The following is a 19,424-nucleotide window of genomic DNA, read 5'->3' as shown; positions in this document are numbered from 1 at the left end:
TGATTAGAAGCTGCTGGCTGGACATCACCAGTTATGCTTAGGTTGACATTGATGTTTCCCTCATCACATCCCACCTGTTAAATGGGTAGGTTCTCTAGAGTGGTCAGGTAAAGCTGTGCTTCTATGAAAGCCAGAGCCACGCAGAGAAGCCCAAAGAACAGCATATGTTCTAGGCAATGTATCCTGGTTCAGCTTAATGTCTCCTATCTTTTTGTTATCCACAATAATTGTTACACTAACCACAGAACAAATTTACTCTACAGAATTATAATTTTACTAAGACTTTCCTTCATTTTTTTTCAGAAAAGAGTAAAGGCAGATATGAAGCATATCAGAAACTCCTTATGTACTAAACTCCTTGTGATACTATAATATCACCAAATTGACAAATTGAAGATTGGGTGAGGAAATTGTGAAGGCAGAAAATCCTATTTATTAAAATGACCCTATGACAACCTTTGTCTCTACACTTAACAGTAAAAGAGGAAATGAGAAATAAAGGCTCTTTCTGAAAATATTTTCTTATGTTTTTAAATTAATTTATTTCGTGTGTATATATGGTATGTTCATGTGTAAGTAGAGGTCTATACATGCCACAGCTAGTGTGAAGGTCAGAGAACAATTTTGGGGTCCACAATCATTTTCCACAGCCTCTTATTTTTCACTCTAATCCATTTGTAAGTGTCTGAAAAATTCTGTTTCTGGCCCCCTTCTTGTCATAACCACAGCTGAATCGCAGAAGCTTGCCACAGCTTCTGGCTTTTCTATGTGGGGTCTGGGGATCCAACCTAAGGGACTCAGAGTTGGGTATAAGCACTTTATTGTCTGAGTCATCTCCTCAGCCCCGTGAAAGATTTAGTTTCATTGTATTAGTCATATGCTAGGTAATGGATAGGTAAGTAGAAAGAGAGATAAATGGATGGGTAGATATCAATGGTAGACAAAGCAACTGTGAGAAGTAGGCTCATGTGTATATGACAGCTCGCGCAGATGTCTGTTGATCTTATGTCTGAAAGCTGGAGACCTGGAAATAAGTTCCTTTTCTGAAAGAAAGCCAGCGAGTCATGTCATCTCATGTCTGAGGGCAGGAACAGATGGAAAGTACAGCTCAAGAAGAGATAATCACCCTCCTAGGCCTTCTTTGTTCTCTTTGGGCCCTTAGAATTGGATAGTGGCCCTTCACACATTCCAAAAATATCAGTCCTAATCTCCAACAAGCATTCACAATAGACATACCCAGAAATTAAGTTTAAGCAGTCACCTGGGCATTCCTTAGGCTAGTCACATTGGCACATAATTAACCATATCTGCCATTTTCTAGTGTTGCAGGAAATTTCTAGATTACATCTAAAGTAATTTTAATGCAAATAATAGAATAACAGATCAATTGTGATTTTTTTCATCCTAGATTTACTTTTCTTTTGCTCACATTAAAATGTACTGGGGATTCTTGAACTTCAACCAATGGTAACTGTATTGTTACCTTTCTCATCACTATAACAAAATACCTGAAAAAATCCACTTTGGGAGGCAGTTTTATTTTGGTTTACAGTTCAAGGCTGTAATCTATCATAGTGGGGAAGGCATGGAAGCAAGAGCTTGAAGGAACTGGTCACTTTGTATCTGACTTCAGGAAGCAGACAGGTGAATGCTACTGCTCAGCTCACTTTTTCATTTATATTAAGTCCAGGACCTCAGCCCAGGAAATGGTGTCACTTACATTTAGGGTATATCTTCCCATCTCAGATAACCCAATCTAGAAAATTCCTCACAGACATAGCCAGAGGTTTGTTTCTATGGTGATTCTAAATTCCATTAGTTTGATGAGATTAGCCAACACAATAGAGGGTGTTAAATATGAATAATATTTTACAAGTAATTGTTTTAAAGACTATTTCTGATATTAAGTAAAGAAGACATAATAAAATAAGGACAACATTTATGAAATGTTCTATGTAAAACTCAGGTGACTTAGAATCTATGCAATATAGCTGGGGTAGCACTAAAACATATTTCATAAATACTTATAGCAATATAAAATAACAAGAAGTTAGGCCACCAACTCAATGAATTAATGTAACGTAGTGAATACTGTTAAGAGCTTGATCCCTATGGTGGATCTATTAGGAGGTGGAGAAACCCTTAAGAGGTGGAACCTAGTAAGCGGAAGCTAGGTCATTGGAGATAGGAGGCTACAACCTCTTCCTCTTTTTCCCTTTGCTTAAAGGCACTATGCAGACAGCAGCTTCTTCTGCCTTCTGCTACCCCTGCAAGGTGCTGCCTCACAGCAGGCCAAAAGTGATGGGCCACCCCACCATGTGCTGAAACCTCTGTGAGCACCAAGATGAACCTCCTCCCTGTAATTACCAATTAATTTTGTCACAGTGGTGGAAAGGTGATAAACACACTCATCCACTGGCTTTAAGGCAAATAACCATTAGATGAGAATTGTGCATGTGTGTAAAGGGATACAATATTCCATATGAACTGATAGGACACAATTGTTAGTATTTTCTCAAAAAATAATATTCTTTACTGCTTTATTAATACTTAGGTACATCTAGCACTTTCAAATCTTAACTGTTAGTGTGTGCTGGCAAAGTGCAAGACATGGATTACTAGGTAAGTTTGGTAACAAAACCTTGATTATTGTAAAAGTCCCGCAAGATTTCCCCATCATACTTTTTCACTGCTAGAGCAAGTGTCTAGCCTTTTTTTCTCTTTCATGAACACATTTTTGTACTTTTTTTAAAAAAAGTTTAACTACTTTTTGCTTATTTGTTTTGAGTGTGTATATGAGTGCATCAGGACCTCTTGCCATTTCAAATGAACATCAAATATCACTTTTTGAATCTGGCTTAGGTGTGTGGCTTTGGAATTGAACCTGGGCTGTAAGGTTTATCAAGCAAACACCTTTAATCACCAAACCATCTACCCAGCCCCTTTATACTGCTTTTGTAAATCTAGAAGCTAGCTAATTGTATCATTATTTAACTTTCTTGGGCCTAGACTAAAATATGTTATTCCCCTGTAATATATACCAAATCAAAACTTTAAAATGAAAAATATTAGCCTACAACTGTCAATAAAGCATAAAATTCTACTTCCTAAAAGGCAGACCAAATGGTTGAACCTTCACCAGGCCCTTAGAAGGGAACACCTGAGTCTCAAGGCACTGGAGAGGTTACAATGAAGACTGACTTTAATCTTCTACATCTTCTCTCTCTCTCTTCTCTCTAACTCATTTATATTAGTTATCTTTTTCTTCCTTCTCTTAGTGGGCACTGACCAGTAACTCCCAGTACCAGCGGCTGGTTATCCACAGTGAGCTTTTGATCAGAGCAACCTACAAGTTTTCCTAAAATAATGACAGATTTCTGTCAGAGTACTTAATGACCTACCAAACACTAGTGGTAAGACTCTACTGCTGAAGACACCACATGTGGTTGACACGTAACATGGAGTGACATGGCTGCAAGCTGGAAGAGAGTCAGTCCCCAGACATTCAGCACATCTAATGCCAGAAGGTGCTGCATGGGTGACTGGGGGAAAATGACCAATATCTGCCCAAGCAACTCATGGTCTAACCTACTTAGCAGCAAATAACCTGTTGTGATGCTCACATAAGTGCAATAGTGGTGTATAGCCATGGTGGGAAACCAAATGCTCTTGATTTGGCTAACTGGTCTGCTCAGTGGAATGGAACCCATAGCTGGAGCTGGGAAACAAGTCAGAACCATATCCAAAAATGAGCCTGCTCTCCATTATCAAACTACCACCAATCAGGGGCTATAAGAGGGCCTATACCTATTAAATTCTCTCTAAAAAATAAGGGTTATGCCATTTATCTGGTGCTAACTTTACTCTCTGTTGGAGAATCTGCTTCTCTTTTTCAGATCCTAAGGAGGGAACCACCCCATCATACCTTAAAAGGGCCCCAGATGAAACTAAGAATAATAGGCAAAACAAGCAAGGGTGCTGCTTTCTTGGTGAACCTGGTACCAGCACAAGGGTGAAGGAAATCGACACAGAGAACAATCAACTCCTACAAAATCAGATATCCAGAGACACAGAGGCTCCCAACATCTCATCACTGAAGTAGATATAAAATGAAACCAACATGGCTCAGGGGAATTTGTGGAGGAGGGGGCGGAAAGAATGTCAGAGCCACATGTTGAGTCATGATACACAGAGGCATTATCTCCCACCCATACTGAGGGCTAGCTCCACAATGCATGACCCATGTACCTCAACAAAGAGAGGCTGAGGGAGGAGGAAGGACAGGGAAGAGGCTAACAATGGTACCAACTTGACTGTATCCACTGAATACAAAACTAATTAATAAAAAAAATAAAGCCTGGGCTGGAGAGATGGCTTAGCAATTAAGCGCTTACCTGTGAAGCCTAAGGACCCCGGTTCGAGGCTTAATTCCCCAGGACCCACGTTAGCCAGATGCACAAGGGGGCGTATGTGTCTGGACTTTGTTTGCAGTGGCTGGAGGTCCTGGCGCACCCATTTCCTCCCTCCCTCTCCCTCTCTCTCTCTCTCTCTCTCTCTCTATCTGCCTCTTTCTCTGTCACTCTCAAATAAATAAATAAAAAGTAACAAAAAATAAAAATAAAAAAATAAAGCCAGAAGCATTATCATTCTTTTTCTTTATTGTTTTTTAGAACTGTTATGGGTCGGAAAATAATGCTACAAAAATTTAAATTAAAGGTAGGCATATGAATTGTGTTTCATTATGACATTTTCATACTTACATGTTGTTACATTTTGATCTAATTCATACCTTCACTAACTGCCTTCCTCCATGTTCCTTACCCCTTCTAATTTTCCTTTCCCCAGAAATATTACCTTTCTTTATGTTAAGATTTTTTTAATGTGGAAAAAGCATGGGGAAAAAAAAAAAACATTAACACAGCAGAGTTCCAAGTGAGTAAAGAAAGGAAAGATCTGTGGATCTGCATTTACTGTAGCAACTGGCCACATCGTCCTTAGCTATGTCTGCTGGTAACAGTCCCATGGCTTGGTGATTCAAACAATAGAAACATATTGTTTCACAATTCTGAAATCTAGAAGCTTGAGATCAAGATGTCAGTAGGCCTGGTTCTCCCAAGGCTTCCCTCCATGGCTTGTGAATGGGCATCTCCTCCCTGGGTCATCCCTCCAGGTGTATATCTGTGTTCAAATTTTCAATTTTTACAGAGACAAGTTTAGATTGAAGCCCAGTCTAATGACTTCATTTTAACATGATTACCTCTGATGTATATGGTCCTATCTCTAAGTAGGGTTATAATCAAATACTGGAGATTAGAATGACAATATGTATTTTTTAGGAAAGACAAAATTTAGTTCACAACACTGGTGGCAACAATAGTTTTAGAGAGAGGGGAATTGGTGGCCAGACCCATGAGGGAAACATGTTAAACAATGTTGACTTTCTACATATACTACTTGGTTAAAAATTAAACATAGTAGTTCTCCCCTATCTGTAGTTTCACTTTCCAAAGTTTCAGTGACTCCTAGTTAATGGGGCATCTTGGCATCTAATACTCATCTGTCCACCATGAACATTTGGTGACACCAACCTGCTGCACCTTGGAATTGGCATTCACCCCTATCGGCTTTTCTCAGACCACTGAGGCTTTTCTGGACATGCTGTGGTGTTGTGCTTTAGTATTGGGGGAATGTCTAAAAGAGGGCTCTGTGATGGGAGACCCCAGGGCTCCACGCCACTTCCTCACACAGTACCACACTAATGTTTATATGTAACAAAAATGTAAAATTTGATGATAAATGCAAGGCTTAAGGGGAAAAACAATAAAGGCACCTTTTTGATACCTTTTTGGAATGTCTTTCAGTAACCCTTTCTTTATTTCTGCAATCAGTATTATGTTACTTTTGTGGTATGCCCCTCAGCCAAAGGAAAAGTGTGTCAGGTTTTACTATCCCTCATTTGAGATTCTAAAGATGTTTTATTACATGACTACCTGCTGGTGCCAGGCAAGGAAGCTATTATCTGTCTGCAACAGAGACAGATGCTTCATCCCAGGAGTACTGCTCATTTTATTTTTACAGAAGGACAACAGAAATACACCAACAGGTGGCTCCATTAATGGCCTTCAGAGTCTCTGTGACAACAACAGTCACATCAGGGCAATGACTTTCTTGTGATGGCAAACTGAGAAGAGAAAGCCTGGGACCTGCAGTGAACCACAGTCTGAAATACATTTAGATGGCTTACAGCACAAGTTTCAATTCAATTGAAATACATTCCCGATTTCCTGCTGACTACTGGATAATTGAAATAAATATTGAAGTAGGTTATGGATGAAACAGCAGATTAGAAAGCAGGTAGCTTTGTCATCATGAGACTTTTAATCTGGTAAGAAAGTGGCATGAAAAAGCTGTAAAGAGTTCAAATCAAGAACATGTCTACTTTTGGAAAACTCAGTTTCTCACCATATCTGAGTTTTCACATGGAGCAAATTCTCAGTGTGCATGTGAGTGGATATCATTCTGGGCTCTGCCAAAACCCTCTACCCTCTGCCCTGAGAGCTTATCAGATGTTTTCTATTGATGCTTGATCTTTGGGCACCCACACTCATGAGGCATCTCTCAGGGATATGTCAGTGTCTTTCTTATGGGTGCTCCCAGCCTCAGAGGGCTACTTCCCATGTGATCATTCCAACTCCCAAACTGCATGAGGGAGGCATCTCTTAGAGTCCTTTAAATTACTATCATCACTCCTCCATGGAAAACAGTGGTGGATGCCTGAAGAGCATGCCCTTGAGTGTTCCAGGATCAGGGTTATTACCACTATCCACCTCCCATAAACCTCTGATGGCCTCAGAGACAGCGGGCTCTGCTCTAGGAACAGAAGTGTGGATTGGCTTCCTCCACAGAAGTTCCATTTCAACCTGTCACATCCTCGTTACCCAGTTCTTTTGCCAGCTGAATGTATAGCTATTGCGGTCCTAAGAGCTCAAAAACTCCTTACTATATCTTCAGAAGTTCCCATGAGCTCTTTCAAAAGTAGTCCAAGAAGAACTTGATCTTCCTAAGACATAATAAAAAATGAGGAATTGGGCTGGAGAGATTGCTCAGTGGTTAACCTAATGCAATACCTAATGACCTGAGTTTGATTCCCCATTACCCATGTAAAGCCAGATGCACAAAAGGACACATGCATCTAGAGTTCACTTGCAGTGGCTAGAGGCCCTGGAGCACACATTCTCTCTCTGTCAGTCTCTCTCTCTCTCTGCTTGCAAATAAATAAAATTAATTTTAAAAAATGGGAAATTGGGTATAGAGCTTGGATGAAGAGTGCTTGCCTAGCATGGGCAAAGCTCTGGGGACAAACTCAAGCACCACAAAAAAGGAAGATGAGAAGGAGGAAGACTCCAAATCACTCAGCACTAAGGAGCTCCCAGAGTGTACAGAATGCATTCATCACCTGACATTATTCATATAATGACTTATTAGCCTGGATAATTCAATATTTATTTCAATTATCCAGTAGCCTGACATTATTTCATATAATGATTTATTGTATGACTCTCCCAGATAGACTGTTGACCAAGAGAGACAAGGATCAAGTGTGTCAACACACCTGAACTGGAATTTTTTATCCACCAGGCCATCAACAGGTACTTCTCACTTGTGATGCCTTTGGACACCTTTGGGTCTCAATTATCCTACAGAAGGTCAGCACCTCTTGAGTGTGATGTGGGTTCATTTTCTCTTCACTTGAGGGTGTGTAACTGCCAAATCCATGGCTCCAGCATCTTGGAGAGGGGGAGTTGTGGCTTCTGCACACTGTGCAACAACAGCAAAATAATATAACAGGTAGTTAAGTCTGCCTGTCTGAGGTAAGCACTGTCTTAAGGGCTTTCTAAAATCCTTTCAAGAATTCTCTCTACTGAACTGAACTTCCCATGCTCTGCATATCTTCTGTCTCCATGAAATGCACAGATTTCTGTTACAAAATGTACCCTTATCATTCTTTGTCTGTGTATGGTGAGGTATGGTATATATATGGTATGGTGTGGTGTCATGCCCCATATACTTGACTGTGGCAGGGGGCTCTTGCCTATATGGTTTGAGCTCAATGTTGGGTGACCTAATTCATTATTCTTCTGCCCAGAACTTGTTTTGAGCCAGAGTCTCTTTACTGATTCTGGAGTTTGCAGGGCTCTGAGGATTCTCAGGTCTCTGCTCCCCTACAGGATTGGGGTTAAAGGTGTATGTGGCCATGCCCAGATGATTATGTGGGATCTGGAGATTCAAACTCTAGTGGTCACAGGCTTCCTGAGGCCCTCATATTTGCACAGGAAGCATGCTTAACCACTGAGCCATCTCCCCAGGCCCATAACATTCTTCGAGACTGCAGCAATCATCAAGTCTGAAGCAATTGAGATAAGATACTTTTGATAGAACATTTGCCCAGCAACAGAACCTCCACCAATGAGTTGATACCAGCCCCTTCCTCAGGTCTCCAAGACCAATGAATTCTGTATCCAAGCAACTTGAATTTCTCCCTTTTGCTAACAAAATCTTCCTCTTGCCTCAACCTTCTTGGATGTACACACAATTAGTTTACTATGGCATACATATTCCCATAACAAGGCTACTCCAGAGTGAAGTTAATTAATCTTTTGAGGATCTCTTTGTTATTTAGTTTGACAGATGTAAAGGACTTATAGTGCTTCTGTGACTTTAGATAAGATGAGCAGAAGCTGGAGGTGCCTGTGTATTCCTAAGCAGTAGTAATCTCAGAGAGGATGCAAGAGCTGACATGCCCATCCTTTTTTTCATTTCCAAGGACTTCAGACTTCAGGGAGAGTGAGGACCACCAAACTGTCTCTTGCATGACAGAATGACGACACACAGCCAATGTGTGGACAGTGAGCTAGTGGGGAAATAAAAGGAACAGTATCAGTGTTGGAGACACAAGGGTGATTTTGATGGTCTTCAATTTTACTCCATCCCCACTACATCATGTTAGTTTTAGGGCATCTCACATAATCTTGCTCATTTTAAGTGACATTCCTACTGTGTACACATATTTTTTGAAGCTAAGTGAGAAAGAAAGATATACAGGAAAATTTCAAAAGAGGTTTCTGCATGCTCCCTGCGGAACATCCACTCAGAAGAACTGAGTATATAATGCTTACATCAGAGCCAGTGGTCATATGGGAAGAGGCAGAAATCTTGGACTCTGACCTATGCATAGACCTGAAAACTGTCAGACATCTGTGGAAGGGGCCTAATACACTAAGGGAGGGGGTGGAATTCACATTGTCTTTTGGGAGAGCAGAGAGGTTCAACCCAGCCAGTGCACATTTCAAGAGGCACACCTTTGAAATCTTTATTTAAAAAGTTCTGTTCCCAGGCTGCAGAGATGGCTTAATGGTTAAGGTGTTTTCCTGCCAAGCCAAAGGACCCAGGTTTGATTCCCCAGAACCCAGGTGAGCCAGATGCACAAGGGGTATATGTGTCTGGAGTTCATTTGCAGCGGCTGGAAGCCCTGACATGCCCATTCTCTCTTTCTCCCTCTTTCTCCGTTTAATCAATCAATAAAAAAAAAAATAAAAATATATTTAAAAAGTCCTGAACCTCGGTTCACACTAAGGACCATCGGAAGAGCAATTAGACTCTCTAGAACACAGATTTGACAGTGATCCAGAGACAGTGACAGATTAGAGGAACCAGCTTATATTTCTGAAGCTCAGGGGCTGATGCCAATGCTCATATTTAAAATATCCCCAGAATAGGCCAATGTGGGCGTGAGCAAGACCCATCCCAGAGTACTTTGGAAAATAGTTAGGCTTTTATGGCCAAAGCTGTACATTTTTGGATGTCAGGTTTCTATTCAGAACTTGTCGCTGTGACCTACAGCTCGTGCTTGTTTCTATCTGCTGCCAGTAGCATTGTGTCTAAGCTTTTCTCTCTGCTTAGAACCCACAAAAGGACATTATTACATTCCATTACCCACTGCATGAAAATGGTAGGATTTTTTCCATTTAAAATATAAGATTATATTGGTTGTGTCAAACAAACTTTGTAGGATGCCACTGTTTTGAATTAAGCCCCTGCACTGTGTCCCAAGGCCAGACTAAAGATCAAAATGGAGGCTCTTGTGTTAAAGTTACCACTGCATGAATGAAACTAAGTTGTTATCTATCCTTTATTCCTTTATTCTTCCTAAGGCATCAGGAAAGGGAGGTCATACTGAAATTGTTGAGGCAAGCCAGTCTCCTTCTGCTGAACTTCTCACATACACATGCAAAAGGCAACCTTATGGTGACCAGTTATTTTTATATGGTTATGTTTCCCTAACCCCACTTTACAAGGAAAGTAGCCTCAAATGCTCCTTGCTTTCTTTCAGTTTTTTTTTTTCAGCTCTTCTATGTCTATAAAATCAATGTCTTCTGCTCAGCTTATTAGAAGATTTATTCTATTTCAAGGAATGAAGAGTTACTTGATCCTGCAATCAAAAGTCAAGCCAGGAGCCAGGCATGGTGGCACATGACTTTAATCCCAGCACTCGGGAGGAAGAGGTAGGAGGATAGCCATGAGTTTGAGGCCAGCCTGAAAATACGTAGTGAATTCCAGGTCAGCCTGAGTTCAAGTAAAACCCTATCTTGAAAAACAAAACAAAACTAAACAAAAAGTCAAGCCAGGGACTGGAGAGATTGCTCAATGGTTAAAGGCATTTGCTTGCAAAATCTGATGGCCTGGGTTCAATTCCTCAGTACCTTCAGTACTCCAGGTGCTCAAAGTGTTACATGTATCTGGAGTTTGTAATGGCCAGAGGCCCTGGAACATCCATTCTCTCTCTCTCTCTCTCTTCCTCTAATTCTCTCTCTGTGTCTGCAAATAAATAAATGAATAAAGAAATAATTTTTTTTTTTTTTGGTTTTTCAGGGTAGGGTCTCACTCTGGCTCAGGCTGACCTGGAATTCACTATGTAGTCTCAGGGTGGCCTTGAACTCACGGCGATCCTCCTACCTCTGCCTCCCGAGTGCTGGGATTAAAGGCGTGCGCCACCACGCCTGGCTAGAAATAATATTTTTAAGATGTCAAGCCAATAAGAAGGGTTTATCTCAGTCATAGATGCTATGGCCACAATCTCTGGACTTAGGTCCTAAAACCCTATTCCTTCTGTGCCAAACTTTGTATCTCTCACATCATTCGGTTCTGTATTTTGATCATCCAGATTCTCATCAGAACATCCCATGAAGCTCTGCTTCTTTAGTCCAATTATTCCATGTTCACCAGCAAACTAGTTCCAAAAGGCTAAAAAGCTCACGGTCAGTTTTATTGCAGCAGGAACTCCAGTTTTCACTATTATCTTTAGTTATTAGTTGTCTTCTTGTTACCAGAGCAAAACATCCAACTAGAAACAGCTTCCAGAAGGAAAATGTTTATTTCCTGCTTACAGTTTTAAGTGGATGTTTTATTGTAGCTGGGGAAGCATGGCAAGAGAAGATAGCTGGGGATTGCATCTGAACAGGGCATAATGATCCAAGGCCTGCTCCTAGCAACACATCTCCTCCAGCAAGCTCCATGTTCCAAAGGCTCCAACAGCTGGGAATTAAGTATGAGACTTAATCACAAACACGTGAAGCTATGAGATGAGAGAGAGAGAGAGAGAGAGAGAGAAGGGAAGGGACTGGGAGATCCTTCTAATTACATATTCTTCATACTATACCTCACCTCCTGTGGGGGTTTGATTCAGGTGTCCCCGTAAACTTAGGTGTTCTGAATGCTAGGTTCCCAGCTGACGGAGATTTGGGAATTAACCCCTTCTGGAGGCAATGTATTGTTGGGGGTGGGCTTATGGGTATTACAGCCAGTTTCCTCTTGCTAGTTTTTGGCACACTCTCTTGTGGCTATGGTCTACCTTATGTTGGCCAGGGGGTGATGTCCACACTCTGCTCATGCCATTATTTCCCCCTGCCATCATGGAGCTCCCCCCCACCACCACTGCCCAAGTCTGTAAGACAAAATAAACCCATTTTCCCCCAAAAGCTGCTCCTGGTCAGGTGACTTCTTCCAGCAATGTGAACTTGACTGCAACACCACCTCACAATACTCCATGTGCTATAAATCAAGCCTTTGACACATGCAACTTTGGGTGCCAATCAAGAGCCAAAGCATGACAATGTTGAAATGCTGTCCAGTATTCCTAAGTGTAAGATGTTTATGGTGTTTGCTCAAGTAGAAAATTCATGTGTGAGATAAGCTTCACTGAGGAATGGGGGCAGTACTGTTTATAGTAAGGTCAATGTTAGTGAGCCCACAGCTAGAATGCATCCAGGGAAAGGAAGAAAGAATCCATCATTCTGTACATGAGCCTTCTCTGGAGAGTACAATGTCTGCAGTGTGTGATGAAGCCATGGAAAAGATAGACATTGGCTAAGTTTGCAGGTTCATGAGCTGATGAGGACAGTGAGGAAGCATGATGAAAAGGATTGCTGTGAGTGTGAAAGCCAAAGAAATGTACAGTCATGCTACCTTGGAGAATGGTCACTTCTGATCTATTGCTGGCAGGTAGGGGTATTTCAAAGAGCAAGGTGGCATAAAGACTACTTAAGTTGCAGTTGAGGTATGTGACGCAGGTCCTCCAGGTTGACAGGACAAAAAGAAATTTTAAATAGTTTTTAAATTTATTTTTATTTAGTTATTTATAAGAAAAGAGAAAAAGAGAGAGAGAGAGAGAGAGAGGGTGGGGAGGAGAGAGAATGTGGGCATGACAAGGCCACTAGCCACTGCAATTGAACTCTAGATATATGTGTCACTTTGTGTATCTGGCTTTATGTGACTACTGGGGAATTGAACAGGGGTCATTAGGTTTCTCAGGAAAACTCCTTAACTTCTCTGTGCATTGAACAAGAAAGAAGTTATGACACAGAGCAGGGCTTGACATTGACTAGACCAGCTTATTATCTATGGATATTGACAATCAAATCTGTAAATCACAAGTGGCTTATCACAGTCTCTGGCTTTGGCTTCAGTTCATTCAAAGACCATGCAACTAATTTTTAATAAAAATTTGTGCTCAACAATGTTCTTTAAAACAAGTGTATGGGCTGGTTGGATGATAAAAATGTGATTGGAGGGCTGGGGAAATTGTTTAGCAGTTAAGGCACTTGTCTGCGAAGCCCAAGTCCCATGTTCAACTTGCCAGATCCCACGTAAGCCAGATGCACAGGATGATGCATGTACAAGGTTGAACATGCACACAAGTTTGGTGAATCTGGAGTTCAATTACAGTGGCTGGAGGCACTGGAGTGCCAGTTCTCTCTCACACACACACACTCTCATTGTCTCTCATAAAAAAGAAAAGACCAGGGCTACAAAGATGGATAAAATAATATTTTTAAAGCCAGTCTATTGTGCTTGCCTCAAAAAATGAGGCAATAAAAATATGATTGGAGATTCACAGCAATCTGATGCTATTTTTTTCCTGGGAACATTGGGTCTAATTTGCTGATTCAGAGTTCTCAGAAACATATGGATTATCACTACCATGAACAACTCAAACAAGAGCAATGTGTCATGTCAATCACCTATCTTTCTTTTATCTATCTCCAATCCATCTGTCTGTCACCTATGTAATCTGATTTAGATAAATGATGATATGCTATAAACTTTTGTTACCTTTTCCCCCTTAGTAATAATCCTGAAGCTGATTTTCAGGTAGTAGTCCTTTTCATAGTAGCTAGCATATTTTTCCTATTTGTTGATGTAAGTTAGCTTTCTATAATGAGACACTAAGATGATTGACTTAAAAGAGAAAATGTTTATTTTTGACGCATAATTTTAAAAGTTCCAGTCTGTGCGGGGTTTACCTCATCACATCATGGGAAGAGTTTGGCAACACAAAACCTCTTGGCCAAGAAGCAAAAGAAAGGTCTAGGGTCCCACAATCCCTTTTGAGTACATACCCCTCACAGCCCAAGAACCTCTCAAAAGCTCCATCTCTAAGATTCCACCTACTCCACATCATGTCAATCTAGAGACCAGCCTTAAAGAACCTGGACTTCAGGAGCTGGGTGCATCATTGTGTTTCCCAGTTTTCCATCACTGTGACAAAATATCTGAAGAAAATAAATCCAAGGATTTTCTTTGGCTTGCAGTGTCAGAGGTTTCAGTTCATGTTCACTTGGCTCCATTGTTTCTGGGCCTGGGGCAAGGCAGAAAGAACATCATGGTGGAAACACATGGTAAAGCAAAGCTGCTCTCCTTATGGAAAGCAGGAAGTATGGAAGGAGGAAAAGAAAGGAGGTGGGGGTAAAAATGTCTCTTTCAAGGGCATACTAACCCATATACTACTTCCTCCAACTAGGCCCTGCCTCCTAAATTTTCTACCACCTCACACTAGTCCATTAAGATGTGAGTCCACCAATGGATTAATCCATTGGCCAGACCACTGCTGCTTTGGAGACCACGCCTTCAATACATGAGCTTGGGGGTGAAGCATTACAGATCTAAAACCAGACAAGCACATAGTTAGGTTTGCCCAAGTCCAAGTTTAAAGATAGATGTTTTCTAGGTCACAATTCAAGACTAGGTTGCAAGCGTAGGATGGCTTGTTTGTGGCTGCCTCACTTAATAATGTTGGCCCATGAGCTGCTAGCTTTCTATGACTGCAGATTGCCCATGGCCAATTTCAGGGGCCTGAGCATTTGACTGATTCCTCTCAACTTGTTTTCAGTTTTCCTGCTGTTCCTTTGTTTACAGAAAAATCTTCAGGGCAAAATTAACTTGGATTCCAGCTTACTTTTCCTAGATCTCATTCAAAATGTGGTCTTATAATTCTGTACTCCCTTGTTAGCTCTGTGATGCTAGTACCATCATCTAGATAATTTCACATTTTCTCAGAACAGAGGTTGGTCTAAATCATGAAAACTGCTCTTTCTGGAAACTCTAACTTTTACAGCTAGAGAAAAATATTAAAAAGACATTTGTGCTTATATGTGAAGTCAGTATCAGTTTTGGCTCATGGATTACTAAACCAAAACATTGAACACTTTAGCATTTTTCTCTTTTGTAAATATAGTATTTTTCTATGTAATAAGTCTAGGAATCTTAGAAGCTAGAATCTCTATAGGTACCTTAGAATGATCCAAAATCAGTTATAGGTAATAAATTGTGGTTTGTAGGAGAATTTTATGAATCTTTTTAGAGACAGCCTTGTAACACACTCAAATCTCATCATGTCAAGTTGAGGCAATTTGTAGCTCCAGATCTTTGAATAGGGGCCCTCCTTCAACAAAAGACATACATTTTCCTCAATGTTTCTTTTCTACTGAGTCCTTCATAGTCATGTTTCCATCCATACCACTATCATGGCATAGAAGGTGTTGTTCAGATGAGACGCATCTGCTGCTATATAGAATACTGATGTGCTGTGTCATGAAGCAAAATAAATGAAGGAAAAAAGCAGAGGTCCCTTGTTTCTGAAGCCTGACCCTAATGGAGAAACCAGTACATTTGCAAAGAATTTTGACTTTTGGTCATTGAGACAACATGAAAAGGCAGTTTAAATGATCAAGACTATAATTAAACACAATTGTGTGCCTTATTTTCTACATGAGGGCCTTTTGGGAGATGTTGAAACCAAAGAATGGCATCAAGTAGATGACCTCTGCATAAAGCCTCATTTTTGGTTGGGCCAGTAGGTAAGAAAGGGTTTCATGTGGCTGCAGAGCCAGGTTGTTGGGAAGGAGAGCTAAAAGCAGAAAGGAGGAGGCATAGTGGGATCAGGACCCACACTATCCCTGCTTCTGTGGCCTCTGGTTCTCATGGGAGTGAGCTGTGGATGCTCTAGACCTCACCTTCCTTACTGTGATGGTTAGCAAGGCAGATGGGAACATGAACTGTCAAGAGGTGAGGAGAGAAGAATCTTTAGGATCATGCATGTCTGATTTTGTTGAAGCAGGAACCCATCTGGCTCTCTCTTGCTGGCTCCATATGGCAGGAAAGGTTGTGTGTAAATGGCCTTGTGGTTGTACCATCTGTGCAAACAGGAGCTCCTCCTGGGACCTTAGCTGCTGTCAACATGGCATGTGGTGGCAAGGGACTGTGCATAGAGACTGTTGAGGGAAACCATGTGGGTGCTGGCTGACTGTCACCTGGGACAGTGGGGTCTGTGTGCTGTTGAGGACTTGGGTGGTAGATACCATTCTTTTCAGTCAGTAAGGGCTGGATTAGTGCTTTCTGTTGTCAGTTGTGAATTGGTATTCTCAGAAACAGTTCTCTGTCTAGAGAATGTTTCAGAACTTCACATTCTTAGGTGGGGTCCTGATCTCAGGAAAGCTCTGTGTCCCTCTGCAGTCCTACTGATGGAGCAAAGGCTCACCTCCTTTCTGCAGCCTGAAGCAGAGTTGGCGCGCTGGCTTTCCTCTGCTGTTTTCATGTCCCAGGGCCCATGGCAGGCCACTGGGAAGGACTGCCCAGTGTGCGGTGTGTTCCTGCCAAGCTGTTAAGTGACTCCTCCAATATTTACTGGCAGCAGGGGCCCAGATGAGGAAGCATGTGTGGAGCAGCTCACTGATTGCTTAGCTGCTGGTTGTCATCCATCTCTCTTCCTTTCCTCTGTCTCCTCATTCTTCTTTCTCTTGATCCTCCTCTTTTTGCTCCTCTTTCTTTTTCTCCTTCTTCACATCTCATTTTACTACCACTACCAAAGGTCAAACTCTCCTCAGACTTCTGGCATTTTAGAAAAGTGTAAAAGTTAAAAGAAAGATAGATCGAAGGAAAGAAAATGAGAGAGAAAAAGACAGAACAAACACAAAAGGAAGAAAGGAAAGGAAAGGAAAGGAAAGGAAAGGAAAGGAAAGGAAAGGAAAGGAAAGGAAAGGAAAGGAAAGGAAAGGAAAGGAAAGGAAAGGAAAGGAAAGAAAGGGAAGGGAAGGGAAGGAAAGGGAAGGAAAGGGAAGGAAAGAAAAGAAAAGAAAAGAAAAGAAAAGAAAAGAAAAGAAAAGAAAAGAAAAGAAAAGAAAAGAAAAGAAAAGAAAAGAAAAGAAATGAGAAAAGAGCCAGTCCCAGTTTCTGACTTGCTGCATGGTTTCCTTGATTCAGACGTCGAGCATAACATACAGAAGGGCACTCTGTATCCTCAGGGCAGGGTGATTTCTTCGAGTTAGTATAAATGGGCCAACGTATAAAATTTACCACCTTTTCCCTGTTAATGAAATCTCTCTGGAATTTATCTTGCAGTATTTGGCAGCTTTGAGGCATGATTTTATCAACTGTTATATTGGTTCTTATAATTCACTGTGTTCACCTGTCCCCTGCAGACCTGGTCCACTTTAAGTGTTCATGTAGGCCCCCATGAGGATTTCATAGTGATCCACTGAGATGAGAGTCTTGGCAACAGTGATGGCTAATCTCAGTCATCAATTTGACAAGATTTAGGATCACCATTGAAACAAATCTTTGGTAAGTGTGTGAGGGATTTTTCTTGATTAGGTAATTTGAGGTGAGAAAACACACCCTAAATGTGGGCAGCATCATTCCACAGGCTAAGATCCTAGACTGTATAAAAAGGAGAACTTGGGAAGCCAGTGGAGCTGGAGACAAGAGTACAGGCCAAACTCAGAATCTGACAAGATGCCAGGCTGCCCTGCAGGATTATCAAAGAAACCCAGAGTTTGCTGGCAGAACCAGTTCCTGGCATTAAAGCAGAACCAGATGAGAGCAACACTGGTTATTTTCATGTGGTCATTGCTGGCCCCCAGGACTACCCTTTTAAATTTGTACTATCCCTTCCAGAAGAATACCCAATAGCAGCATGTAAAGTTGGTGAACAAAATTTATCATCTGAACATAGACAAGTTGGGAAGAACATGTTTCCATTTCTTGAAAGATAAGTGGCTGCCCACACTGTAGATCCACACAGTTCTGCTATGGATCCAGGCTTTAATCCAAATGACTTGTTAGCAAATGATGTAGCAGAGTAGTGGAAGACCAACCAAGCCCAAGCCATACAAACAGCAAGATCATGTACTATGCTATATGCCATGAACAATATTTAAGCTGATCTGGTCATTAAGAATGCATACTTCTGTTCTTCTTCCTTTTTTTTTAATTTTTTATTTATTTATTTGAGAGCGATAGACACAGAGAGAAAGACAGAGAGAGGGAGAGAGAGAGAATGGGCCCGCCAGGGCTTCCAGCCTCTGCAAACGAACTCCAGACGCGTGCACCCCCTTGTGCATCTGGCTAACGTGGGACCTGGGGAACCGAGCCTTGAACCGGGGTCCTTAGGCTTCACAGGCAAGCGCTTAACCACTAAGCCATCTCTCCAGCCCTCTTCTTCCTTTTTTGTTTGCGCTTAATGAACACAGTCTTAGAAACATTACAGAATAAAGCCAAGGTGTCTTCAGTCCTTTGGTGACTTATGCACATTAGCAAATCTATGTCTTGTACTAATTCCCTGCTGTAAAGGATTATTGTAAAACATTTAAAAACAGTGGCTCCCTGCTTTCATTTATTTCTCCCATATCATGGTTTAAGTATAAAACACTGTGAATGAAGGTAGTTATCAGGCTTAGCTGCAGGGGTATGTGTGTTCGTATTTTATTTTTTAGTGGGAAAGTAGCTTTAATTTGATGGGCTCCTTCCCTTCTCCCACTCTTTTAGATATCTAATTGCATTGGTCAAAAGCAGCTAACCAATTCTTCAGAATATGCTCTCTAGCCAAGCCAAAATTTATTTTGATGCTGTAAATGGACACTTGACTGAACCTGCTTCCTGATCATGCATGCCATTTGACCAGCTACTTCATGCTTCAAGCCTCCTTGCCATGTCTATAAACTAAAAGTGCAAACCAAAATAAATCCTTCCCTTCATGGTTTTCTGTCTGATATCGTGTCATTGCTATCAGAAAAGTTGCCAATATAGAAATGAAGTTTCATCAGTTTTGCAGGTGGCCTTAACTGTAATTTGTATATTTATAAACATTTAAAACTTTAGAACTTTCACTATAGTTTTATATTGCTTTCCTTAAAAGTTATTATTGTCCCTAAAAATTAAACATAGAATAATCATATGATTTAGCCAGTCTACTTCTTGTTATGCATCTAAAAAAAATTGGCTGCAGGGGCTTGAACTAGCATCTAATACCCATGATTAGCAGAATAATTAACAGAAAACAAAAGGATGAGTAAACTCAAGTGTCCATCAGTGGAGGAATGGGTAAACAAAATATGGTGTATACATAAAATGGAATATGATTGAGGCTCAAAAAAGGCATGCTTTAAATAATCAAGCTCAAATATACTTGATTAAATCATCACATACTGAAACATAAAGAAACCTTGAGGTCATTGTGCTAAGTGACAGACCACAATATGATAAGTGCTGTTGCAGTTACAAACTCAACCAGAAACAGCTGATGAGAGGAAAGG

At 41.0% G+C, this 19,424-nt stretch overlaps 1 pseudogene; it reads left to right on the top strand.

Annotated features, from left to right (window-relative positions):
* The first annotated feature begins 887 nt into the window (after positions 1-887).
* Positions 888-18,050, top strand: LOC101596629 (annotated as a pseudogene).
* Positions 18,051-19,424: the final 1,374 nt, after the last annotated feature.

This window comes from Jaculus jaculus, chromosome 3, assembly GCF_020740685.1.
Source record: "Jaculus jaculus isolate mJacJac1 chromosome 3, mJacJac1.mat.Y.cur, whole genome shotgun sequence".
NCBI lineage: Eukaryota > Metazoa > Chordata > Mammalia > Rodentia > Dipodidae > Jaculus > Jaculus jaculus.
Note: the sequence above shows the minus strand (reverse complement) of the source record. Positions and strands in the feature narration are given on the sequence as shown.